This window comes from Platichthys flesus, chromosome 7 (assembly GCF_949316205.1).
Source record: "Platichthys flesus chromosome 7, fPlaFle2.1, whole genome shotgun sequence".
NCBI classification, from domain to species: domain Eukaryota; kingdom Metazoa; phylum Chordata; class Actinopteri; order Pleuronectiformes; family Pleuronectidae; genus Platichthys; species Platichthys flesus.
This window is the reverse complement of record NC_084951.1, coordinates 4,723,851-4,751,672: the sequence shown is the minus strand read 5'-3', so window position 1 is coordinate 4,751,672 and position 27,822 is coordinate 4,723,851. Positions and strand designations below refer to the sequence as shown.

At 41.1% G+C, this 27,822-nt stretch overlaps 1 protein-coding gene across 2 annotated transcripts in view; it reads left to right on the top strand.

Moving 5' to 3' along the window:
- The first annotated feature begins 9,462 nt into the window (after positions 1-9,462).
- wu:fa11c10 (protein FAM110A) overlaps positions 9,463-27,822 on the top strand; it is a 30,974-nt gene continuing 12,614 nt past the window's right edge. Inside the window, exons 1-2 of one of the 2 annotated variants that reach the window (XM_062391740.1) lie at positions 9,463-9,587; positions 10,177-10,302. The gene's annotated coding sequence lies outside the window, so the exon portion shown is untranslated. Of the gene's footprint in view, positions 9,588-10,176; positions 10,303-17,794; positions 17,907-27,822 lie in introns of those variants that run through there. The other variant, XM_062391741.1, reaches the window with a different exon arrangement.

Below are 27,822 nucleotides of genomic sequence, written 5' to 3'. Positions count from 1 at the left end.
GTTTGCTGTCTGGTTGCTGAATCCTTCATCAGCTAGAAATGAAACGGTTATTATCTCTTATTGCATCACCAGCTCGACCTACCACAGGCCTTTGCCTAGTAACAGAGCTATGGCTTGGCTTTTCCTCTTTGAAAAACCGTTTGTCACTGAAGTGCAATGAATCATGGGATATGTGTGCCTTGGAAGAATCCATCTGATGAAGCCTTCGTTGCTCAGGGGTGGAAGGTTGCATTTGTTGGCCGCATTTGTCCCGGCCTTCGAATTGGGACAGTCCAGTCGCACCGCTCTGACACAATCGTTCTTCAAACGCTCCCAAGGATGAGGCCCCCGAGATGAGACACAGCTATTATTGTTGGCAAAAAAGGCAGCAGGATAAAAGAGAGGGTAGAGGTGGAGGAATATTTCAGGTTGAGGGCAGTTAGATGGAGAAAGGACGACAGAAAAGAGTGAATATGACATATCTTCTTGTGTGCGTGCGTGCGTATGTGTGTGTTGAGGGAGGAGGTAGGTTGTCTCCCCCGGGCTGTGACCCTGACTCTGCCGTTAAACCCAATCCCTATATCACAGGTCTGTGGTTAAACCCCACAATGAGTGTGTGTGTGGGGGGGTCTTTCGGACTGGGACCCCCACAGGCAGTTAGAGGTGTTTGTGTTGGACCCAAGAGTTCACCCCAAGCGACGAGCGTGTGTTATACCAACAGTGGAAGTGGTGACGGAGGGGGATTCGACACAAAAGATCCTGGCACATGCGGCCCTGACCTGCGACCCTGAGCGTCTAGTCGCACCCATCCACTCCCTCCCTCTGTCCTGCCAGCCCTCTTCCTCCTCCTCTCGTCTATTCCCTCTTTTCCTCTCTGGGGATCATCGCTCGCTCAGATGGAGTTTGTGTAGCAGCAGCTGGTTGCCTGTATAGAGGGGAAGTGCAGGAGTTAGTGGGGTGGACAAGTAGAAGAGGGAGGGAAGAATAGAAATGGGAAAATTGATCTTGTTAAATTTTTCTTCGACCTTTGACACAGATTTGCATTATTGTCAGATGTTCTTGACTTCAGCAGTGAATTTGGCAAATTTGATTTGTCAACATGCACATTTGAAGTAATAGTGTTTGATTCGATTTCAGAGTGAAAATCGCACATTACATAAAAAATGAATATCATATTTTTAATTATCTCTTAGTTTCACAGCCTGAGATATTCGTTCTTCTTCCTGTTCATGGGAACAGACAGTGATGAATGAGCTTAGTGCAAGACTGGAAACCTAGAACAAAAGGATGTATAGTAGCACCTGTAAAGGTTACTCATCAGCACATTGTGTCAGGTTTGTAAAATCCTTCCAAAACCAAAGTGTATTTTTTGAATGGCACTAGCACATCCCACCCTATCTTGCAATGTTAAAGAATGTGAAAATAGATTCTCTGATCCACCCCCCTAATCGAATCTGCTTAAAAGTGATTGTTTTCTTCCCTGGCTCATACCACACCCTTCCACCGTGTTTCAAGGAAATGGGTTCAGACAGCTATGAAAACATTACCTTCATGGATGAGGTAGAGAACACCAAGCTTTGGTTTAAAGGGAGGATGTATGCCAACTATTACTTAACTCACAGAAAGTAAGATTGTGTTCTATACTTACTCTGTTTACCAGTCCAACTGCTCCACCATAACACCTGCTGCGGCAATTGCACCCACGGAACGGTTTGCTTTTCATTTCAGGGCACATGTTAACAGATTGGAGCAACCAGACTTACTGTGGTTCAGCTACAGCTCAGAAGCGGAAGCCGCACTGCTCTTCAAGGTCTTGTGCAGAGTTCACAGCAGAATAGAGAGTGAAAAATATCTTTTAACAGTTTCAATGTCGAATATGTCACAAACAAAGCATTTCTGTTGATTTTAAGCATTCATTTGTTTTAAAAAGGTTTATTGTGATATATTTGCAAGAGCAGGAGATGCACAGCTTCATATTGCCTAGCACTGGTATTTATTTGAGTACTGTTATACAAGGAAATACATATTTATGTCCTTTTTCAAGGCAAACCCAATGAAAAAACATAGCAAACATGCTGTTTGAACAACAGGGAACAGCTCCAAGGTTCAAGTTTAGGCTACATTAAAGCTTATATGTTTTCACATTTTAGCTCCATATTGGAAATGATCTCCATGCAAACACAACATGAAAATGTTATGCCATGACCATTCACGTGTTCTGGGCATGCACATGCCAGGTTTAACAGGATACAGAACGTATACTAGCAGATGAATGCTTAGTTACAGAGAACACTTAGAAAGAGGAACAGCAATGGTGAAAGATCTTGGACCAACGATGAGATGAAACTGTTGTTGAAAGGAAGTGACAGGAATGCTTTATATTCACTTCTGGTAGTCGAGTCCTGACTTATAAGACCCAAGCAGATTCAGGTGACTGGGTCATTGTTTCAAACTTCTCTATTTCTCCTAGCTGTTTCTGAATGGTATGAAAGTGGTACCGATATTTTGATCAACTCAAGAAAGTGAGAAAGTGAACGATCTTATGTGAAACTACTTTTGAACACTTTCCTGAACGTATAATAACATAAATAAATTGCTACAACTGATGTATGTGTTTATTTCAAACAGCCAATGGTTAAGATGGCTCCCCCAATATTATTGTCAAATCTGTTATTTGCGCCTATCTCTTCATCATCATCACAATTGTTCTCACTTTTCCCTCTTAATCCTTATATCTGTTGACTTTGAATAGATACCCCATTGGTGTCTGCTATGTCACGGCACCTGCTGCCTGATGCTGGTAAGTCGCCATCTGTCTCAACTCTGTGATCACCTGACCTGAAAACATCAACCTTGACCTTTAACCCTCCACCCCCACACATGCGCGGTCGCCCGCCTGTCACCGTGCAACCTTCCAATTTTGTAAAAATACAGATGTTTTGAAATATTCAACACTGTGCTGTTGGTGCATAAAGGCAGATGCTCAAAAATTAAAAAAAGTAATTTATATATTATTATATATTTGTATATTAATATATTTGTTATTAAGTCGTAATTTTCTTCATTCATAAAAATATAGCAGATAAAACTCGAAAATAACCATAAACTGGAATAATGGTATGAGAAAAGAAGGAGAAATGCTATGGAAATCGGTGTATCATTAATACACTATAATCATATAATCATGTTTATTTTTCCTATCAGGTTTCTCATGGTCCAGACATCTATGCGGAGAAGATAAGGCATATGATTGTGTCAACATTTTTTATCTCATCTCATCTATGGCAGGTGGTCGGTCAGACTTTAAAAAAAGATTTTATTGTTCAGCTACCCCTGTGAAAATGACACTTTCCACTGTTGACGTATCTGACACTCAGGACTAATAAAACTGATGCTAGCTGCATAAATACATAGATACATAGCACAAGGAGTAAGAGCGAATCAGTTTTTCTGATGATTTGGGTTAGTGGACTCTTCTCAGGGGTTAAATAAGGTTGCATGAAGTCAAAACAAAAAGAAATGTGTGTGCGTTTTTCTCAAGTAAACACTATATTGAGTTGCAATGTTGGCGCAAATAAAATAATTTTCATATCCCGTAAATAACAAGACCAACATGAGCTAGTCCAAGTGTTAGTGGTTCTTGCCTTTGTGAGTAGAAATGTGCTGCGTGCATTATGAGCTCATGGAGGAGCTGGATGCAGTTATTTAGCAACTGCCTTTTTATATGCTTGTGTCAGTTTTTCCGTGTTTCTCACATTCCAGTGAGTAGAGGTAACACAGCTGAACACTACCATTATAAAACCCCAAAGAACGATGTGGTCGCTCCCACTGGAAGTCGCGTCTGCTGCCCGGGCTATTGCTCTGTCCACAACTCACGTTTTAACCAGAGCGCCAAGGCAAACCACACGAGCTCCCTGAGACTTCATACGATCCCGATTCCCTCACTGTTTGTCCCTTGTTTCATCATTTTCTTCACTGGCTGGGTTTACTGGTTTGCATCTTCTATTTAGTGCTGCTTCACTGCCCACCTATTAGGGTAAATTTTTGGTTCAAATTATCATTATTTATATCAACTGGTGCAGTATCTGTTCTAATCCTATTTGTAATGCTCTCTTTTCTTGTCTCTGGAGCCACTTCAGATTTATTCCTTGTCATTGGTGAGTTCTCCTTGAACGGTTATAAAACGTTCTGTCACTTTTTATTGTTTGTGTGCAGAGCCTTTTATAAACTGTCTATGGTTCAGAGCGTTGTTAGAAAACTTGGGGTTCATCCTACCTGGTTTATCTGCAATGAAGATTGTTTAGTCAATGTTTTTCAAAAAATTAAACTGAATTTGCTGTATTATTGTTCACGTGTGTGGTTTATATTTAAGGTTAAATGATTTACTATTTTTTTCTTACATATCAGCTATTTCAGGTCAATAAGCAATTAACACAAACTTTAGGCCAAATTTCACAACTTTTCAAATAAAATTCTGTTGATATAAATAACAACTTAAAATGTGATTTTACTTTGAAGCCAAATTGCTAAAAAAGGAGATGAATCTATGAATGTTGTTGCCATATTTGGAGGGCAGCACCTGTGAGTGTCTGTTATGGTGAAGTAATAAAATGTAAATGAAAAAAGCCTGGTGCTGATTTTGAACTCCAAATAATTTATCCAACAAATGTTTAACATAGTCCACAGACTGAAGACACACTGCCGCACCCCACTGACTCCTACACATCACTGGCAGTCTGTTTATTAAATCTTATTAATAATAAACATATTGCAAGTCAAACTTTGGACTGCATTTTCCATGACCGTTGATAATACACATACAAAGTATGATAAACAAAAGATGAACGGCTCGAGTAATATGCATTACACATACAGACAGACAGACGTGGTATTAGTGGGTTTATATTTAGATCGAGGTTTGGCAGCATTCCTGCCACAGTAGAAATAAATCTTGAGAAGCACTCTCATTTGCTATTTATGATGTGTCAGGGGGAACAACATCAGAACAGCATCCAGGAATAATACCTTACACTGAAGTAGAAAGAAGGATTACATGAATTCCTATAAGAAGTCAAAACACAATGCAGTTTGTTTATGAAACTCCAGCTTCCTAAGAAGTTCCATTAAAAGCTTTGTGAGGGGATACTGTGAAATGTTGATGTGGGCTGGTTGAATGGATGCAGCGGAAGACTTGAGAGAGTGGAGCTGTCAGCTGTGATAGACTACCTGTATTCAGGCCAGACCTTTCCACAACACAAGCCACTGAATAGCGGGAAACCACTTGTATAAATAGCTCTTCAGTCTAATGCGTGATGGAAAGTGATGCTAAAAACAACACAAACCAATTAACATTTACACTATAGGGTGAAGGCAAGAGGAAAATGATATGTAGCGCCAGAGTTTTCAAACTAAAGCGGGGCCAGCAGAGATTTCAATATTCTCAGTTTTCGAAAACTTCCGAGCAGTGTGGATGCAAGAAGGATCTGTAGCAGAGTTGATGCATTTTTAAAAGAGAACGTATGGATCTAGCTGGACGAGCGGGTGAAGCATCGCAACTAAAGAATAAAATGTGTTTCTCGGGAGTAGGTGGAGACCTAAGTCAGAGCTAAAAGGATTCTTAATATAGACCATAAATTCAACACTACAAAATGAAGGCTCATGTTGTTCTCTTTCTGTTGAATGTGTGAATAGGCAACCATCAGCTACACCTTCCCAAATGTTTTACTGTATGTTATACACTGTGTTATGACGTTGTGACTCACGGGCGCCAGTGAATGATTTCCTCCTTTTTTAAGTCCAGCGGTTCATACAAGAGTCAGAATCTGAGGACTTTTAAGTTTCCTCTTCGTTAACAGGAAGTCAGTGAAAGGACAATCAGTCGGCACAGCTCTGAGTCATGCTTCATTTACTGAATGTGAAGCTGTGGAAAATATGTTTCTTGGTTGGGGGTTGTTGTGGTTACATAAGAGAGGAAACAACCATGTTTATGAAGGTGAGTACAGACTTCCCGAGCATGAAGTGATAAGCAAAGTGCTTGAGGCTGGTTCTATGGCAGATACTTTGAGAGTTTGCATGTTTTAAGTGTGGGGGTGTGAGAGGTTTTGAGTGTGATTGATGCCAGATAGCAGATAAAGAGATAAGACTGTTATGTAACCAAGAAAAATGAGGACCCGCCAAAACCGTACACATTGCCCAAGTTAGAAGGAGGTGCACAGACTTAAGCTGCTTTTAGGCATATAGTGAACTCCTGACATTATCCACACTTTCTCCGGTGGAATTGCATGTGTGAATGCAAATATCAGAGTGAAAGCCTTTGGATTATCTCCAGACTGTCTCTGCCTTGCCCCCTGGTTTAAAGTCAGAAGAATTTCAGGAAAATCCAATGTGAGAACACAGCTAGGAATGCCTCTGCTGGATACATCACAAGCAAGTGGGGGTGTTGATGACTCTTTTACCAGGAGTTCTCAAGAAAATCAAGTGATCTCCAGAGCGGAATTAATACCCCACTTCCTGCACCCGGCTGCTCCACCTCACTCCAATAATGCGGAGAATTGTTGCTGGTGTGAGGGCGTCTGAGCAGAAAGCCTGCGGCTGCATTGTGCATGTGTAAAAAGCAAACTGCGGGTAAAGTCCGGTCCCAATTCTATGGACTTCATTTCTGAAAATGGCTCAGCTAAATAAAGGCACAATCCCAGTCAGACACCACAGCTTTTGTTTTGTCTTACCTCAAGGTTTCTCTCAACTTTCCTTCCTCTGTTGTTGCTTCAGAAAGATTATCATTTCAGAAACCTAAATTTGTAAAAAAACAAAGTCTCCTTCACCAACTTTGTTTGATTTCTCTGAATTTGTCGATGTTACTTTGATTAAATACATATTGTGTTTTTCCAAATATCTGATAATAACACAAGATCTTAGGTGTTAAGAGGTCCTTTTGACAGCTTAATTCATAAAAGCAAAGCAGTATTGTTTTTAAATTATCCATACTTATAAACTGAGTATAAATAATGTCTGTGTGTCACAACCTCAGCAACCAGCATGTGTCAGGGTCTGTGCTGAATTACATTGAGCCAGGTTTAAGCTGTGTTTGTTTGGCAGACAACATTGCAGCCTGCTGCACTGGAACCCCCACTGTGCCAGCGCAGCGGCCTCTTGAGAGGAAGCTGGGGGAAGAGAGTTCTCTACACATCTCTGTTGTCCGTCTGAAAACGACCTGACACTGAAGGGCCGGAGGGGAACTACCAGTTTGAGAAAAGGATGCAGTGTTTGAGTATTTAGCGGAGTGAAGATGGTGGGAGAAAACATGCTCTGATTAAACATGCTCTGAAACCTGCCGTTGATTGTAATAATAACAAGTGGCCCAGGGAGGGATCATTTATCATGAACACCTTTTGGGTTTTGGATTTTTAAACAGAGCTTGGGGTAATGGTCTGATGATTTAGATCTTTTTGATGAGAATAAAAAGATGTAGATTCACCATGAGAGAAAACTGAGACGTAGTGCTCTCTCTCCTCTTGTCTCTCTGCCGTTTTTTTTTCCTTTCAACGCCGTGAGCGTAATGCATGATGGTATGCAATGTTAGTTACCCCTGGTTGTACACTGCTTTTCTATGCAGCTCTATAAGCTCTTGTTTTTTTAACATGAATGGCATGATGTAGACACTGCTACACGTTGCAACTTCCAGTTTTTCATTTAGTTTGGTTTCCTTTTCACATTTAATACCACCGGAGACTAAGCATCCACCACCAAACACCCATAGTTATTATCTAATGTGCTATGAACACCTCACAGGCAGCTTTTAGCAGCACTTTGATTTGTGGCAAGTATACTCATCAACTCACCTTCCCGGACATTTAGCCTCACCTCTTTAACTCGGAGAGAAACGTATAGGAGTAACACTCGGGTTTCTGAGGAACAGAAAACAATGACTGTCCTCATGGGAACTGCTAAGTGTGGTAAGTGTTCCATCCAGCACACACGTGGAGAAAGAGGGGGAGAACACTCTGCTCTCCTTAGAGCTTAGGTCATTTTGAATTAGTTAATTAAAGCAGGTTGTTGCCAAACATTAGATCATCCCCAGCTTGTCTTTGTCAACCCCTTCCTATGGCCTCTCTTTCTGAGAAGGAGAGAACGAATGAGATGGATTCTGTGTAGCTTTTACACAAAATCAAAACTCTCCTGCTCACCATTAAAGTCTAGTTTTCTGGTTTTCATTGTTTTATGAGGCTGAAAATGATTGTTTTCCTACATACCCTAATCTGTTTCCCCTTATTAGAGATACTGTAGTAATGCTGTAATAAATCAGCATGACTCCTTATTGGTTTATTATTTGGATTAGGCATGTTATCCCTATAAATATAAGAATATTATAGTGGAAATTATGCATTATTAAAGTAGTAACAAAGATGATTGTAAGGAATTGAAAGGTCCAACATGCTTTACACTCAATAATTCCAGTCCATTCAGTATAGATGTCTTTACTGTTATAATGTGATAAAAAAAACTAAAACAAGTAAGTCTCAGTACTTGAATATCCTCAACATTTTATAACAGTAATTCAAACAATCACATCTGAACAATAAATGTCAAGTTCAGAAAGGATCAATAACTAGAATGGCACTAAATAAAGTGCATACCTCTGCTCAGGGTCAGTCTCCTCATGACAATGCATTTAAATTCTCTAGATCCTGAAACATAAAAGGAAGTGATTAAAGAAAAATCCTGGATCAACCCTTTGATCTAGAACAGGTTCCGTAATTCAAAGGGTTCTTTCCTGACCTACACTGCACAACTCTATGATAATAACAAAATTGTATTACACTGATCTCTTGTTGTGTCCATTAAATAAAGTATAGAATTTGTAATATTGGTGACTGAATGTCACTTTTTCAATTATGCCTAATTAGTTAGGTATACATTGGATGTATGTATCTTAATTATTATATCATATTATATCATATTCATATTCTAATATTACATTATATTATATTGTATTATATTATATTATATTGTATTATGTTATATAGATGATAGATACTCAGTCCCTATCAGATTAGTATAGGTTACAGTAGTGTGGGTAGCAACAGTAGCAGCAGGAGGGTACATATCTGATTGAACTAAAGGTGAACGTCCATGCTTTTGTTTTGTCAGATTCTATTTCCGTCGTCTAATTCTCGCGCGGTTGCCAAGGTACCGAGCACGCGGCGTCCTCCGAATCTTTTAAATGGTCCAGGCCGACCAATGAGGTCAAACCTGACCGTACCAAAGGGGGGACACTTAAGGGGTGCGCCGAGTATCTCTGAAAATAATCCAGTTTTTCAAATTAATTTATTTATCCATTGAAATGACGGTTAAATGTTCGTACTTAATGACGTGTTTAAAGGTTGTAATAGGTTTTTCAGAGTTGGACACGACAACGCCATATCTGTTGCACTGTGTTAGTGGGAGCTGGTGAATGGTATGACCCGCGGCAGCGTTGAAAGTTGGGTGAAAGTGGACCCTTGTGTCTGTTGGTTGCTAACGTTAGCTGCTATCATCAAGTACCTGCGCCATATGTCTGATCAGAGAAATCAACACGTCTGTGCTGGAGTGGATCAGACCTGTGGACACTGGTGAGTAGCTCCGGTTTGAATCAAGGTGCTCATGTGGAGATATACAGGTGGAAGACATTGTTGTAACATCAGCATAATGCTCACAGGTTCAACTGAATGAGAAAGAGATATAAACCATGAAAGCAGTGGATTCACTTTACTGTCCCTTTTAATGAAAATGTCCTCTTGCAGATGATCTTATACCAACATCTAACAACTCTATTAATCCAATTATGTGACCCTTTCAGAAGTTCACGTGTCTTATTTGTACTTGCATGCCATTTAATATTCATATCATATTGTATGCTGTTGTTAATTTATACCCATATAATATATTTTTTAATATTCTAAAATAAACATCATAAAGCTGTGTGTGTGGCTGTGTGTGTATGTGTGTGTGTGTGTGTGTGTGTTTAACAGCGTCTTATACTCTTATTAATATTGTATACCATACATGCATATATACTTCTAAGTATTGCCTTTTTTTATTCTCTTGTCAGCCTCATTCTTACTGTCTGCTGCTGTAACAAGTGAATTTCCACGCTGTGGGTTCAATAAAGTTGTATCTTTTTTCATCTTTTATCTTGCATGTGGCTGTTTTCCGCTGAAGGTCTGAATTTCCCCTGAAACCTCGTCACTTCCTCTGAAATCTGCAGAGAATACCCTGCTGTGGAGGTGATGTTGGGAAACGAGGATGGTCTTAGCTGGACCCTCTGATTCCAAGAAGAGCTGTGAGGTAACATAATATCACACTTGTTGCATAAAAAGAGGAAGTCCACTTGAGTCTAAGAGGATATGAGTATGGTCTGGTTTAAAGGTCACACAAGGCTTCACACTGCTTGGCTGTATTTGTATTTACACCCAGTTCCTCTTTCTCTGTCAGAGCAGGAAGCTAGGGCTCTGATGTTGAATCACCTCTTTTCCGGGTTTTCCTTTTCCTTTTATTAGCAAGTTGAGTCTTGAGTCACATTGAAAATAGAATCTTTACGCTTTTCAGACCTGTGGGTGATAAAATGACTGAATCCTGCAGGAAACTTGTGTTTTCCCTTCTATGTAATCTGGAGGTCAAAGGTGAGCTTCTTTGACCTAAACCTACCCTGATAATTTGAGTTGATTACCCCATTTCTTTTGATTGATTGTGCATGAAATACATTCTGCTAAAGCTATAGCCCTTCTGGATACCTGGATATAAACAAAAGTGTGGGAAAAGGAGACTAGCCAAAGTATGTTGGTTAAATAATTGGCTCGTACTCCCCAAGGACTGTAACCAACATGCAACAACTGTTCACCTTCGGCAACAGCAGCAAACACAACAACCTGTAATTTTCTTCTCTTAATCATTCTCAGTCCAGGAATGTGCATCCTGCAGCCCAGGAAAGTTAGCGTACACAGCAGGGGTCTTTTTGTATAGGCCCCTTTGGGAGAAAGTATTCCTCTCTCGAAAACAAGAAAAACAGTCGGCTGACACTGGCTGTAACTCTGAATCTCTTTCTTATATTTCAATGGGAAAACCATATGACTTACGAAACGTAAATAACAGGTCATGATGACGCGGAGCATTTAGCAGTGGCGCAGAAGCGCCTACTGTTCTTTACATTTGTCTTTTGTAGAATCTGCTCAGACTTTTTTCCTTCATTAAGACAAGGGGGGACATTAAATGGGAGGAAGTGTATAGGTTGGGGGTGTCTGTAAAACAGCTTACGGGGGTTTTAAGTTCATACCCACCACAAGACAGGGGCTCACCGCAGCCCACCAGTGTCCTGTCCAGGGGACGTGTACTTTTACATCAGCGGTATCAAAGCAGGAGAATGGCTCCAGCTTATGTAATGTACCTGGAAGATGTTGGTGGATTCTGTTCCACTAGTAACGGAGCCTTAAGTCTTTTCAGGAGCCCAAATTGGCTCAATCAGCATCTTTGCAGAGCTGGCGGGAAAAATAATATGAAAGTTATCATTAAAATTTTTATTTTAAATAATTTAATATAATTAAACAAAGTTCTTTTTTTGAACTTTTTTATCATAGCACTTGTCTCTTGCAGTGAATCTTTATTGTCTTTTTGAAGTGTTTGTATTGTGTCTTTTGGAATAATAATTTATTTATTTGCACATTTTGCATACATTTTGTCCTGACAAACGTAATTTTGTTCCACTGTTTTGTTTACATTACAGTCTGGCGAGGGCCTTTATTAATTTATGGCCATCGGTACATGGAGAGGATTTTAAGAAATAACAAATATAGTAGTTATATTTAGGGCCTTTAGGAGTTCTCCATGGGCCCTAAATTGTGGTGTATATTTTTCACTATTTCATAGCATGTAATAGATAAGGTGTATAAATGAATTAATAAGAAAACGCAGAGTTTGTTGCAGCCCAACACCAAGCAGTTGTTGTTGACTTTACCTTGTGAAAGATATGTTATCTTTCACTTCTTAATAACGATTCCAACAATGTTTTGTTTTTGTGGCAAACCCAAATGCATTAGTGTAATAGCATAATAAGATGTATGCTTGTACTGGTATGTATGCAGAGAATCGTACAGTAACTCTATAGCTATTTGTTAGTCAGTCACCATGTTTCAAGTTTGGTTCATGACGTCTGCTCTCACAGTGTCTCTCTGACTGTCCATGCTTTTTTGTTGGATTATCAGTATTCTGATCTCGGCGGTGGTGAGGCCTTGTGAGTTGAGCCGTCTTGGGAAAAACTGAGGGAAATTAAGACGTATGGTTGATGTCAGCGGTGGTAATTTACAGTCTGTGCTCGAATAAGCTGCCACACAGGCAACACAGGAACATTTAATCTTGTCTGTTACTTCATCCTGCAGTAATAGTCTAACCTACCACTGCAGCCACTGTTCTGTTTTCTCTCGGCTCATGCAAGTAGCAAACCTGTGATTAGCTGCAAAATAAAAAAAAGTTCCTACCAAACCTACATACCATCAATCCTGATGAATGCCAGCAAATAATAGTGTGGGCCAGACTGTGCTCCACTAGCTGTTGCCTGTAATATAACAGCCAACATCACTGTTGCAGAATAATGTTTTCCTGTGCAGCAGTGCAGACAGGCCACGCTCAGATTTTACACATCTAAATGCATGTTTTTCTGAAGAGCAGACAATGAGTGCTGTTTCAGTTGAGCTACCCAAGATTCAAGAGTTTGGCTAAAGCGTTGCCACAGAAAAATAACCACGCGGCCCTTGTTGCAGAAATACACCAAGTGTTTTTCCCAGTGTTGCAGGGACGGAGTTAGAAACCACATGTTTTAATGCTTGCATGTGTTTATGTCTCAACGTCTGTTTCTTGGTGTTTCCTGTGTTTCTTTATTTTGCTTGTGTGTGTGTTGTATTCTCTGACCAAGTGAAGCTGATTCATTATCCAATAAGATCAGTCATCAATGAGGTGCACGTGGCCAGTGAATTGAGGTTCTTTAAAACCTTGTGTGTCAGGATCAGAAGAGAAGCCTCCAGTGTGGAGACTGCTGGTTTTGCTTGTCCTCAACCTAAGATTTTAACATTGCGTATTGTGTCGTGTGATGTATATAAAAAAACAGTGGTTTGGGCTCTTTAAAAAGCTTTCTGATTTGTGCCAATGGTGGTCACTGTGATCTTACATGTTGTTTTCCCCATTGGGCCGTTCAAACGTGGTCCATGCACAGTGTAAGTGATGAAAATTCATAGGCCTTGTTTTCTGCAAAAATATATGCGGTTATATATATCTGAGGCTAGTATGAGTCTTCAGCTGTAAATAACTGTAACACTGTAGCCTGATAGAGTAATTGTGCAGATGAGGTTTGACCCACATGCAGAACAGACGCATTACATCCTTCAGGGTTTCATCCTCTTATTATAAACCCATATTGTGATTCCTCACTTTTAAAGAGTGGCCTTTGCGTTTCTTGTTTCAGGATATGTGTGTGGTTCGGTGCAGACACCACAGACATGTTCTATAACTGCTCTGTATGTTGGCATTGTTTTCTTTTAAAGATGAATAGTGGAGGAGAGGGTACCAGCAAACCTCCTCCATACAGTCCCTCGTCAAATTCATTCCATTCTTGGATCAGTACAACATTTCACCAGGAGTGCTCTTGTACACCCCTTCTTATGTGCGGATGCAGACAGTATAACAATGCTTAAACCCTCTTTGACCCAAATATCCTAGACAGTAGCAGTCACGTGTCCTCCCCTGAGGTCAGTGTGACTCCTTGTCCCGTCAGGTTCTGTTTCTACTGAACTGCACTGGAGGTCAGCAGCTGAGAAGCGCATGCAGATTCCTCACGTGCGAGTAACTCGTCTTGTGTTACTGGTTGAAGTTCTGAGCCAGAGACAAACTGACAGTGATGTGCTCGGCCGAAGGTAATGTACAGAGGAGGACCTTGTAGGATGCACTTCATCTCTTTCAGTTTTCAATGCAGCTCACAGCTGATCTGGCCTAAACATAAAGAAAACCCTTTTGTAAATGCATCATGTGATTTGTGTGTGTCTGGCTGGTGAAGTAGTACCTGTGTGCTGCTGCATGTGTCAACAGTCCAAGTGCAGATTGAGTCAGTAATCAGAATTGGGACAGAGTCTGGGAACCAGACACTTAAGACTGAGTCAACACTGACACAAATACAATATCCGGTATGATGAGTTTGCAAGTGTGTGTTTGATACGTCACAATGAGTGTTCATCGGTTTCATGAATACGTACACACCCACTCTGTGTGTGTGTGTGGAAAGAGCATGGGTGTTTTTCCTTGTGTATTTTAGGAGGATCTCCCTGTCAACCATCTGCTTCATCCCTCTAAGACAAACGACAGCAGTTTGGATGCCGACCTTCTTTTCATCTTTCCCTCCTTGTTTTTTCTTCTGCCCATATGCCCTAGCCTCCTCGGTACACGTGACAGAGACTATACCCTTTGGCTGTTGTCAGCACCTCTGGCTATTTAGAGGTCGCTATTTAGCACTATGCTTCTGGGTAACCATTATTAACCCTGCTCCCCTACACCTGACCCACTAGCCTTCTAACTAGAGAGCTCATACAAACAGGTTTTAATCCCTGTTTGTGTGTCCCTGTTGTGCAGAAAGACTTTGAATAGAAAAGGAGGATATCTAGACAAATACAGCATGTGTGGGAAAAAAATATTTCACCGTACTGGCAGTATCCAGTATCCAACTTGTCACGTGCTGCCCTAAAGAACCAGTAAAGATCCAACAAGCCCCAAATATTTGCTTGGTCTGTTTGCAGCATGATTGAGTATTTAAATGTCAACATACACTGAGTCAGTGCAACCAGGCCTGATAACAAGTCCCTCCTACAAATTTGAATTTTAACGGCCACCTGTTATAAACTGGGGAGATACTCCCAGGACACCAATTGCTAATCTGAGCAAATAAGTGTTAAGACCAAAGCTCAACAGCTTGTGCTTGTCACCTGTGTCATTACTGTTTGAGAAGTTTTGTTAAGTTCATATTCGCTGCTCCAGATCGTTCTTGCTCTGCTCAGCCTGACTTTCTAAGGAGACTGATTCCAGTGCGTGCCGTTGAGTATCTGCACCAAACCGGGTCGCAGGGTGACAGAGACATGGCGTGCTGGGGCGTGCCAGGCTGGAATCTGAGCAGTAATGTGAGATATAAGTCCCTGCATTAGTAGAATGTGTGCGTGCACTTGTGTGTGTGTGTGGGGCTGCAACAAGTGACGGAGCTTGTGATTTTTGGTGTGAGAGAAAGGAGCTGGAGCTGCAGTAACTGTACACCTCATCTACTTTTAGAGGCCACTATAAAAAGACATTACTAGCTGATGAATTAAAACTGAGAAATCTGAAGAGAGCTAATGGTGTGTGTATGTGTGTGTTTAGTAAACATCCAGTGGGTTGTCTGCATATGGACTCATCATTGTGTGGGTGAATTAACCTGTGAGTGTGCATCATGGATCATAGAGTATTTGGCCAAATGAGAAAGCCCCACATTCACTAATACTCTTAATCCACCTGTCTCCTCTATGTCACTGAGAGACGGTGTGTGTTCTCATGGGGGTGCGTTACCTCTGCCAGAGGGGCGGCTGGGATGCTCACAGGGTATTATGTTGAAAGTATTTCCCCCTGGCACAGAGATGGTGTAGCTTTCATAAGATTGAGCAGACGGGAGAAAGCTGAAGAGAGGAATGACACAAAAGGTGGGGAAAAAGGAAAAATGAGAGGAGGAAGAAAAAGCTGATTGTCAGCCAGGCCTAGTCTTTCGAAGGAAGGAAGTTAAGAAAGGAGGGAAGGAAAGAAGTGGAGGTAGAGAAGGTGTTGGAGTTTGTTTACCCAGCTGAATTAATTATTGTCTTATCCTATTGGCTCCTGCTGTGTGTTTTGGAGTTGAGAGCAGCCACTTGCTTTTCCTCCACAGTGAGGGGCTTAAGTGGAAGTCCGCTCCCTGCTGCAGCCTCCGGATAATGACTGACCACTGCATGTGTTTGTGTTAGTCTCTAGAATGTGGCTGTGGTGCCTGATTTCTATGGCCGATTTGTCTACACGTGTGCGTTGTGTGTGTGCACGCCACAAGTTGGTTTGGTGCACTCCGCCCTTGCAGACTGCTTTAAATAAGCACGGCTGTGTGTGTTTGGAGACAAGGAGGAAGGGTAGCTGAGCCTCTTTGTGCAGGGTGTGGGTAAAGCACTGATAGGAATGCAGACAAGTGCATTTGCTGATATAGTCTTATAGGAGAAGCTGAACCCACCTGAACAGTTATCAGCATGTATCTACTTTCTCCTGCTACTGCATGATCTTGTAATGTGTTATGGCAAAAGTTAAGTTCAGTTAAAAAACATTCCAAAATTCCAGACGACTTTGTGTTGCATTAACACTCCTATTATGAAAAGAAGAGCACCCATTACAATGACTGATAATGAGGTGGGAGTTTCATGCTACATATAGTGTTTGTAGGAATGATCATGGTCAAGGAGTGTGTAAACCCACTAAATAGTAAAACTATGTTTTTCTTCCTTCTTATATTGTGTATATACTCAAACACAGCTGTAATATCTCATAAGGGAATATGTTTTCCTGTGAGTAACAATCATTTTCAGTATCTCAGAGAGTCTAAAACTTACACATAATAACATTTACCATCAAGCAAAACAATTTAATGCTATGAATGGCTTCAAGCTGCATTTTAGAAGCTGGAGAAATTGTTTGTTTTGTATTTTTGTTCAATCAACATAATCTTCCAATCATTGCCGCTCTTTATGTCTAGTCATGCTGTATTCATAGGATATAGTGTCAAACATGAGAACAGCATTTTTGAAAACGGTTCTTTGCCAGAAAAAGGCCACATGAGGAGAAGAATGATTCATTTGATGTTTTCAGTATTTGTAGCCGCAGTGTTTTTGGATTAAGACATAATATTTGTTTTGCAACTCAGCCTTGGGATGAAAGTCACAGTGTGCATTACAGACACTGATAAATGTAATCAGTGTAAAATCTTAACAATACCCAAAACACTGTTTAAAGCTGGGGTTGGTAATCCTTGATAAGAACTCAAGGGCAGGCCCTACTTTGAAAAGATGCAACTGATACATACCCACCCTCTCTGCCCTCTCAACAAAGCTTTACCCCCAAAACACATCATTGTGAACTGACTGACAACTGACAGAAGCCGACTTTTCCATGACTCTAACTTCTGGCTATTGTCTCTGCCTCAGCGGTGTACTGATCATGTGCAGTGAGAACACAGGCAGGCAAATCGGTAAGTGTCATAAAGGAACGCCAGCCAAATGAACTTATTGATCGTGTTTATTATAGTCCTGCAAGGGCCACAGAAGGCACCATTTTGTTTTTTAGACTACTTTATTTATTGATGGCTTTCAGGATTTGATTTTAGTGTTTCACACCTAACTTACCAACCCTACCCTTGATTAATAATCTCTAATATGTGTCAACATTGAGCGTTTTAATCATGATCATCACTTTACTATACTTTCCTGTCTTTTCACATACAAGCACATCAGGTGGCTTTAAAAAATCTTGTTGCATTTCCTGAATTTCTTGTGCCACTGGCACAGCTTCTGGCAACTTCATAAGAAAGAAGGCGTAATGAAAGAGTTGAGAAGGTCATGTGATTATCGAGAAAAGACTCCTGCTTCCTGTTCTCCCAACTCTCTTCCTGCAGAGGGGGGTGGAGTCCTCCTCAGGAGTGGGAGGGGAGGGAGGGGAGCATATTAGACTAAGGAGCTGGGAGACGCTCAGGTTAGTGTTTGTTTAGCTCGCTGAAACGAAAGAGCTCACCACACATACAGGGGCTTGTTCCACAGAATCCTACCCGCTTCTTTTAGTCCTGTGCTCCAAAGACTCAGTTTAGGGATCACACAGCCTGCACACATCACGTAAGTAAACGTTACCTTCACTCCTGTTTAACCAGATCACCGTGTCTGAACTGTGCAGATTTCAGGTTTTGTCTGTGTTCTAAAAAAGGTAGAAGGGCTCCTTGCTCTGACAGCAACATCAGACTTTACACTTGAGAGAGCTGTTTTGACTTTATTATCTTTGTCAGTATTTCTCTAGTGGTTTACTCTTTTGTTCCCTTGTGTTGCCTTTTTATCAGTTCATAGGTTGAGGATGATAGCAAGAGGAGGAGCATTACGTCCTCTGTGTGACACTTGAAATTTGGATTATAACGCAGGCAGCTATTGTCCATTTCTCTGTCTCTGCCCATGCTTCCTTGTCCTTGACATGGTATGCAAAATCTAAAAATACTGGTTATGATTTTAACATTTGCCACCACTGCTCCTGGACTATTTTCAATCCATCAGCTGAAACGGGGGTTAGAGGCTGTGCGGCAGCCTGTCAGAGTGCATGTATTGTTTCTCATATAACTGTAGGATTGAGATTTTAACAAAGTCTGATGACACGTGACATTTCACTTGTGTTTTTAAGCTTGTATGTTTAAGTTCATTTCACCTCAGGCTTTTTGCTAAAACAAAAAGAAACTCACTTTTTAGACTATCAGTAGCACCCCTCTGTCATTGTGCAGCTCATCAGGGTTTATAAAGGGTTAATAGTGGAAGAATGAGTCATATGTGTTACTGTGTTTGTACTTGTGAGTGCAAGCAACTGTGTGTGTATGTATGTGCATGCGTGTGTGTGGAAGTAAGTACCTAAGTAAAACACTCCCTGTATCCAAGCCAACAGTGCAACGCAATGCATACACTTCTACAAGTGTGTGTGCTTGCATGTTTGTATGTGGGGTAGGGGGGCAGGGGACAGCAGCCATGGTAGAGAGCAGGAGTATGTGATTGCGTCCACGCCTGCATGCTCCTGGAATGTATTCATCACCACGTTGAAGGGTGGGGGGGCTTTATCTCTGTACATGAATGTTTGCCTTCAGGCTTCAGTGTTGAAGCATAGAGCAGCTTACGTGTTCATATGACTGTGGAGATGTGTACGTCATGCAGTAGTGGATCTTTTTGTATGACTGTTGAGATGTCTGCGTCATGCAGTAGTGGATATTTTTGTATGACTGTGTAGATGTCTGCGTCATGCAGTAGTGGATCTTTGTGTGCGTGCGTGCGTGCGCGCGTGTGTGTGCGCGCGTGTGTGTGTGTGTGCCAACTACTGATCCAAACATATTTAAAGACAGATCTCAATTCACACCTGCAGATCACTTTGGAGATTAACATCACAGAGCTACACATGATCAGCAGAATGTCTTTTCTGGGTCAGAGGTGTTTCTCCCTCTAGAGGCTCAGCGATGTCAGAACCTCTACGGGTACTGTAAATCTTGGTGCTTGTAAGGCGTCATGCTAGTTATCCGGTACAGGGAGAAAAATTTCCAGCCAACATCCTTTACTTGTTATATGTGAAATAAAACAGACACAATCAGATTTCCTCAACTAAAACCTCAGTTCATCAATATACCCTTTAAAAAAAGTACAAACTTTATATTAACATTTTGTAAAAGAATAATCTTTTAATTTGAAAAATAAATCTTAAATACACTTGAAATCTTTTCTACAGGGTCTTTCAAACGCTCTAGGATCGGCATATCCCTGGAGAGAATAGGAAGTTCTCTGCTTGTCACTGATGGTGATGTGCTACCTTTACAATCTTGTCAATGCTGCAATGGATTTTTGTAACATTTTCTATTTGGCTGACATGGGCACATGGCAGATGTTATAATACGTGTTTCCTTAACCGCTGGGCTCAGTTCTCCAGAGGGACGACTCGGCCACCTGCTCTCCACTGATTACCTCCTCAGTCAAATCTCTGTTCATGCCTCACACCCAGAGAAACAGAGGAGGCTGACATTCATGCATGCCCAGATGCCCATGCACATGAGACAGGATTTAATTTGTCCCCTCCCCATCCCACCCTTGGGTGTAATTGTGCATGGATGTGTGTGTTTCCTGAGGCCACAGACACAGACAGTGATGGGCAGCGAGTTGGAGGAGGGGGTGGAAGAGTGCAGCAAACGATGGAGGTGGGGGATGGCACACAAAGATGGAGCTAGATGCTATAATAACTGTCTGCTTATGGTTCAATGGTTGTTTTTGCAGTCGACTAGACCCTAGTGCATATAACGGTTGCATAACCCCTCTAGTCCAGACACTCAGTCATGCATGTCAGTCGAGTTCTCCTGCGGCCAAGAGCTGTTTTCTGTACGAAATGAGCAGCGTGACCAGGGCTGACAAGTGCAGAGCACTTTGTGTTGGTCTCTGCTATACGACCAAAAACTCATATCCATATATAGGTCATTTCATATCCAGATGTTAAGTTGTTGCAGCAGCTCCTACCTCCTTCCAGATTAATCTGTAATTCTTTACCATATGTTCAACCACCGGCCAAACCCTCTTGCAATGTTTATTAGTTAATTTTTTTGGAACACTCAACTCTGCTTTTGTGGCTCTGATCCGTAGACTGTCTGTACTGTTTGACATGATTCTTGTGCAGGTGGAGAAGGAGAGGTGTTGAGTCAGTTGTGGGGAATGGTCTGTGGCATAGTTAAATTATAGATTTGTGGTCCGTGTCAGAGCTAACGTCTATGTTTCTCGGCATTGAAACTGTGTTGTGAAACTCCATACTGCAACTCTGGACATAACTCCTACATTTGCAGACTGTCCTGCTCAAACTTTAACAAACAGGAGGACGGCGTAACTTAACGTTCAGAAACACCTTTTTTACTTTAAACCACTGATATGTCATCTTAAGGGAACCCGTACCTCAAATGATATCCCAGAAAGGTGTAAAATATGGGCCCTTTAAAGGTTGAATCGTGTGACGTCTAGTGCTCTGGTGCTTGTCTCTCTGTCTTCATTAGCTGTCTTTGGAGCTCCCTAAATCAGTCCTGAGGGGGAGTGGCTGATAACCTTTTGAACCCTTCTGTTTTGATTTTATTGACTTAAAAACTGAACAGGGGTGTTCCAGTGGGGTGATGGGCCGAGGCTTGTGTCCCACACACATAATCTAACTCACACAAGCTGGTTATACAATTAAATGAGGTTGGATTGTTATTCAACCAGAAGCCTCAAGGAAGATGCTTCAGTCAAATCAAGCGTGAAGTGTTCAAAAACAGTAACTATGAGAAAATAAATGTAATGAAAGGGACCTTCATTTTGTTAGGATTGCACTTGCCATCTTTTCTTTACGTAATATTTCTTTCTAGGTGAAGTGATAATGAGAACTAAGATGTAGCGGCTTGGCTCTATGAATGGCAGTGCTGGTTTCTGCTGGTTTGCCAGTTGATACACCACTTTGGTCCAATCTGAGCTGGTTGCTAATGAGTGATAGTTTTGGCATAAAATGTGCACATGTAAAAATCATACCCTCAGATGCAAGTGCATAGAAGAGTATCCGTGAGTGCAAAGGCATACTCGTGAGCAAGCATTACTGCTGCGCATTCACAAATGTGGTTCCACGAGCACTGAGTCTAGTGTGAACACTGCCCAACAGCTCACTTGTCATGTTGCATTTTGAGACCATGTAGGCAGAGATTGAACACCCCAGTCCCCACCCTATTTTTTAGCTTCCAACCCCATTCCCTGAATTTTTCTGTAATTTGCCCATGAGTATGCCTTTCCTCTCATAATTACTATTATGCACGGAATTTGAAACAAACAAATGTTAGCCATCGACAGTCATCCTGATGTTGAGCCCAGCATTGTTTGTTCTCCCAAACTACTATTAAGGTAAAGAATGTTTGCTAAACACCTAACATAATGGAGTGTTTAGTGTTACAATAATTCTAAAAAGCCTGTTGTGTAGCCACAGCTATCAGGGTTAAGATGCTTCTAAGTTGGCCTTTTTGAGCACACGGCAGACACGAATTTGTCAGGATGAGGGATACACATATGTCAGGATAAAAATGTTTCATCCATGTAGAAGATGCAGACAAAGATATGTCTCTTGGAAATAAAACAAGATTTGAAAGCTTTTGGTAATACACACCGACACCAATGCCACCTAGCGTCTGTAGCAGAATTTATACGTTATGTCCTGCCTCTGCATGCTGTGTCACACCTCACCTGAAGGCTCCAGAGATGTTTCTGTTGTGAACACATCTGACTGGAGAATCTCCAGCTGCGTTCTGCATATGTGGAAGACAAACTTAAATAACAGTCAGGATCCAATTGTACGGACATTTAGTGGAGTTCATGTTTGAAAAATGGCTTATGATCATTGGCAAAGAGGCACGTCCAAGTGTCCAGAAATAGATGAGCAAAGGTCACCCTAAAGACAGGTTTACCCTGCTAGTCACACAGACACACACACACACAGTCAGATGCAAACACTCAAGCTGAGCATGTTTGTTTGTTTTTCTGACGCTCTCACACGTTTCCTGTTGTGCAATGCTTCACTGCTTCGTGCTCATCCCTCCAGTAGACAATGAAACGCTGACTTACTTGCCACGAAGTCCCAACTGGTCTTTGTCCCTCTGCTTGGGGTGAAGGTGACTCTTCCAGGTGTTAATGAAACACAAATCTTTATCAGACATTGACAGATTGAATATACTTTTTTTAGCAAGGACCTTGACTTTTTTCCAGAGCAACATACTGAATACTCTCCAGCAGTACACAGATTGTTGTTCACCCTGTGAAGGCCGGATATATCTGCATGCTTATTAAAGTAATTGTTCTCAATTTCCTTCGTTTTGATGTTTTTCATTCTTCTAAAAGTTGTCCTCAACTGTGTGTCCCTGAGGCAATACCCACCATAATACCACTTACTTTTGCTGTGTTCACACAACTCCGGAGTTCTTAAGCTCCAAAAAAAAATACTGTCCTAGTTTAATTTGAACCCTGAGGGGTTGCATCGCCTACATTTGCTTCCTGATTGGAACTTATCCATCATGACTCGAATATCAGTGATGAATACAACATTAATTCTGAACTATAAGCATTGCTAACACTTTCAGACTGTCAGTAACCTCATCATCGGTCCAAGCAAAGAAATCTTGCTTTTCACCATTACTGCTCCTCATAGTATTTTATGCAACTAATCAACCAACTGCCGGGTCGACAATCCAGCTCCTGTTTACACTGTCATGTGACATGTCTATAGGTGTGTTATCACAGGCAGAGATTATATCTGATACAGGGCTAAAATGTTTTTCTAGCTTGAAATTCTAAAAAGAAAATGTCTTGGTGTGGACGTATCCTGAACATCACTGTCTGACGAGCATGTTATTCTCTTTTATCATACTTAAAGGGAAAGCATGCCATATTCAAACCTCTCAAGAAGTTTCCAACCAATAAAACAAGCAGCTATTTGAACAAAGCACAAGATCAGTGTATTTTCTTTAAGCTCAAACAGACTTCTTTTTTTTTTTGAACAATTTATTTATTTCAATTTTTCAAACAAACAACAGTGATACAGGGCATCAAATCCCTGCCCCCCCCCCCCCCCCCCCACCCCCACCCCATGGGCCAGAGTGGAACGAAAAAGGACAACAACAATAACCACAGCAACAAAAAAAATAAATAAATAAATAAAAAATAAAATAAAATAACAACAACATCAGCGAAGATAATACTGACAAATCAAAACAAAAAAGATAAAATTAAAAAAAAAAAAAAAAAAAAAAAAAAAAATTAATTAAAAAAAATACATTAAATAAATAAACAAAAATAAACCATAAGAAAAATCCAGATCACACACAATGTAACAACATAACAACAGTCCCATTCAGTGTATCCAGTCCTATCTCAATGTTGACCACCCGTGTCACGCCCAGGAGCAGCTCCACTGTGTAGGAATGCCACAAATCCTCCCCAACACTTATCAAAAACTGATGGCCTCCCCCTGAGACCACATAAAATCTTTTCTGATGGTAAATATGATGAGAGCTCTTTAAGCCACAAGGAAACACCAGGGGGGTCCTCACTTTTCCAGTTGATAGCTATGCATTTATTAGCTGCAATCAGGGCTAATCTGATAAAACGAGTGTTGACTCTCATATTAATTGGTAAAATCAACAGGTCCCCCAATAGTGTCAGCCGTGGGTTGGCCGGGATTTCCACCCCTACAATTCTTTTAACAATGTCAAAGATAGAGCTCCAGTACTGCTCCAAACAATCACACGTCCAGAACATGTGGAGAAGGGATCCTATTTCAGTCTTACACCTAGGGCAGAATTCAGAGTAGTTACTACTTATCTTATGGAGACGATGAGGAGTCAAGTAAACCCTGTGTATAAGATTAAACTGTAATAATTTGTGTCGGCTGTTATAGGAGAATGATTGAGAGCTACTACAAATCTTCTTCCATTCAGAGTCCTCAAAGGCATAATCAATGTCGGTTTCCCACTTAAGTTTTACCTTCAAAGTTGTATTTTCTGACAGGCTCATTAGTCTGTTGTAAGCATAGGATAAAAAGCCTTTAGAGTTATGCTTGTCTCGCATCACTCAAACAGACTTCTGAGGAGAGAGTGCAGTGAAACCATTTTATCTTCCCGTCTTTCACTCATTAAGGTTTTTTTTCACATTAGACATTAGGGAATTTCTGGTGACAACTTTTTAGGCAGAGTCTCTCTTGTTTTCTACACAGTCTGGGGTCAACGTCCGCTGGGACCAAGGCCACAGCTATAGGACAAGCCAGCTGGCGTCACAGAGCACATACAAATGAACCATGTTCCTGTCCAACAATGTTTGGACCCTCACAGTGCTGTGTCTTCCTGTTTTGGGTCATGTTTCAGGACATTTTCTAGGAAGAAGTGTATGAGAACGATCAGACAAGTCCTGGTGCTGTTTCTTCCTCTCTCCTCCTGAAATCCATTTCCTCATGTGCTGATGTTTGCTATTTATTCCATCACTCAGTTACTTAGTTGTCGAAAATATTGGTGAGTCAATTGCTCCCAGTCACAGGCTCTCCCTATAATTAGTGTTATGCAGGCTGGTTGCTAGATGACCATGCTCATTCAGTTGTGGTTAAGTGCTAGTCATCTCTTCCTTACATCTGGAGCTTCCCTCGCCATCCGTTCTGACATACAGTAAAAACGTACACGCTTCTACCCTTACCTCTATTCTTTTTGTCTCTTGCTTATATATTACTCACCCTCTAAAACACTACAAAACCTAATCTCTCTCATTCAAACGCACACACACACACTCATGCTGCAGACATCATTACCCACTAATATGGCGGTTGGAAAGCCAAATGTAAATGCAGTCAGATTCATAACAGCCCAGCGGTTAGCATAGTTTTATGATAATCGAACCGAGCAAGTTTCCATCATGCAATAGAGAATGTCATTCCGTGGTCTGTCACTGTGGTCGGTGCCTGTGGTAATTTCGTGGCTTTTGGAGACATCAGCTGTTTGTGTAGCTGCAGAACAGAACATGTATGGAAAATAAGAGACGGAGAGTTAGAAAAACAAGACGAACAGGGCAGGCTTAGGGGATGTTTTTGTTTCCCTGGGAAGTTACTGCAAACTCATTGAAACATCAACATACACATGAATGGACCCATGCTTTACCAATTTGCATGTTTTTCTGTGGCAGCCAGAGGTGTAATACACAAATTAGCCCTACAGCGGTCATGGCTTGTAGCTGTCTGAACTGGAAGGCCAAAGATAGTAGGTGCTCTACAATAAATATTCTTCGTAGTTAAAGATCAGTCATGTTATCCAGATTCCCTTTCGCACTTAACTCTTTAACACCTAAATTAAGTGGGTGTGTGAATAAACACACTTTCCCATTGCCAGTGTAGGAGCTTGTCCCTCACGTTTTTCGTGCATCATGTTTGACATCATAAATATACCAACAACTGAGGAGCTCTCTCCTCATTGCCATGTTAGCGTGTTCATCCAGTGTGTCATGTTTTCATCACTGTCGATTGTATCCATTCAATTCAGTATAAAGTCAGATGTTTGTGGTTTTTTTGACCTGTCAGAAATTCAATAAAAGCATTGTTATTCCCTCTTTAAGCCGGCAGTGGAGGTAGGCACCGAGCCAGACTGATGATTGTGTGATAGTTAGAGCTGGAAACAAATGACATAGTCCAACCATTGGGTGTTCTTAGAGACTGTTTGTGGACATGAAGAGACTCTAAATGTGGAGTAAAAAGATGTGTTTTTTCAGGAGAGGCCTTTGTATGGGTAATGACAAGGCCAAAGCGCACGGAACCTGAGGTAGCTGAGGTTTCTGAGACCAGACAGTTTGTCTTCACCATTTCTGGTCTTTCTCTAGGATGTGTTTCTATGAATGGACATGTAGTGTATACAACCATTTCTATAATAACCTTTAGCTACTGCACTGAAGCTGGTGATGTGAGTAGCTGGGCACAAGGCCCTTTTTCCTTGTGAGGCCGTTTTTCCTCATTCCCAAGAAGGTCCTTGTGATTTTCAACAAAAGCATGGGAAACACAAATGAACATATATTTCTTAAAGACTAGATTCTAATTTTATTTTCTTTTTCTTCTATAGCGCTTTTCTAGTCTTGATGACCACTGAAAGCACTTAACAGTACAGTTTTACATTCACACACACATTCATAGAGTGCACTTTGTTATTCTATGGGGGGCCATTCAGGGTTCAGCATCTTGCCCAAGGACACTTCGGCATGCAGATGGGTCAGACTGGGGATCGAACCTTCAGGTTGGAGGACGACCACTCTACCCCTCAGCCACAGCAGCCCCAAATTACGTACGTGTGTGTGTGTGTGTGTGTGTGTGTGTGTGTTCTGGTAATCATCACGCGATGGGGACCGTTGACTGTTTACACAGTCACGTCATGGGGACCGGTTGCGCTTTGGGGACCAAAATCCCGGTCCCCATGAGGATAACCCTTTTAAATGACTACTAGAGCTACTCTGAAGGTGCCCGTGAAGTTTTAAGCATTGGCCCATACGACATGTTTTTTGGTGAGTGTGAGTGTGTGAGCATTGCTCATTGGTGGCCCTACTGTTTCTAGTTAGTACTGCACCCACTGCTTCACACACACACATCTTCCAAATATGGTTGGGTGCCACCCACTTCCTTGTCCCCATTAGGAATGATTCAAGCAGCGAGGACATTTTCAGCATCAAGAGGTAGCTATCAACAGTAAAAGAAGATTATTTGCTGGAGAAACTAGCTAAGAAGATAAGAACATGTGCAGAGGAGCAAAAGTAAAGCATAAGGTAAGCACAGTTGTATCTTAAATAATTATCAGCAGTGTTGAATCCTCAAATTGCATGTATTACTTCTACCTAGCTAGCATGATTAATAGCTCTGATTAGCTACAAAGGCTAAGTGTAAGACCTCAAATGTTTTACTGCATTTCTATTACTACTTGCATGCATGATGCATATGTGTAGGAGTTTATGTAAACTGAAGGAGACAATCAAGTCAAGCATTTCTGAGTTTTGAGTCTCATTTTGTTATGATGAACTTAAGATCAATATAAGCCCTGTTATGCTATATTTAGTATGTTTAAGTTAATTAATAGAGAGCATTATAGAGCACAGGTTTTGACTATAGTCAGACAATTTCAAATTACAGCTGTTCTCATTTTACACAGTACCATTATACAGAATAATTTAAGTCTGACTGTAGCTTCCGCTGAGGGGCTTTAAATTTTAAACAACAGAGGAAGTGTAACCTGGCTGCTCTGGATAACCTCTATTTGGAAGCTGGTTATGAACCGGCCCTTTTAACTTATTTTCTTATTTAACATGGGCAGGTTCATGTGGAAGAGGCAGAGCAGGTTATTAAAGAAACATGGTCAGAGGCATAAATCTGGAATTAAATGATAGAAGATTAAATCTAAAACCTGCAGTTAAGTTAAATTAGCTACAATCACAAATGACAAGTCACTAATATGATAAAATG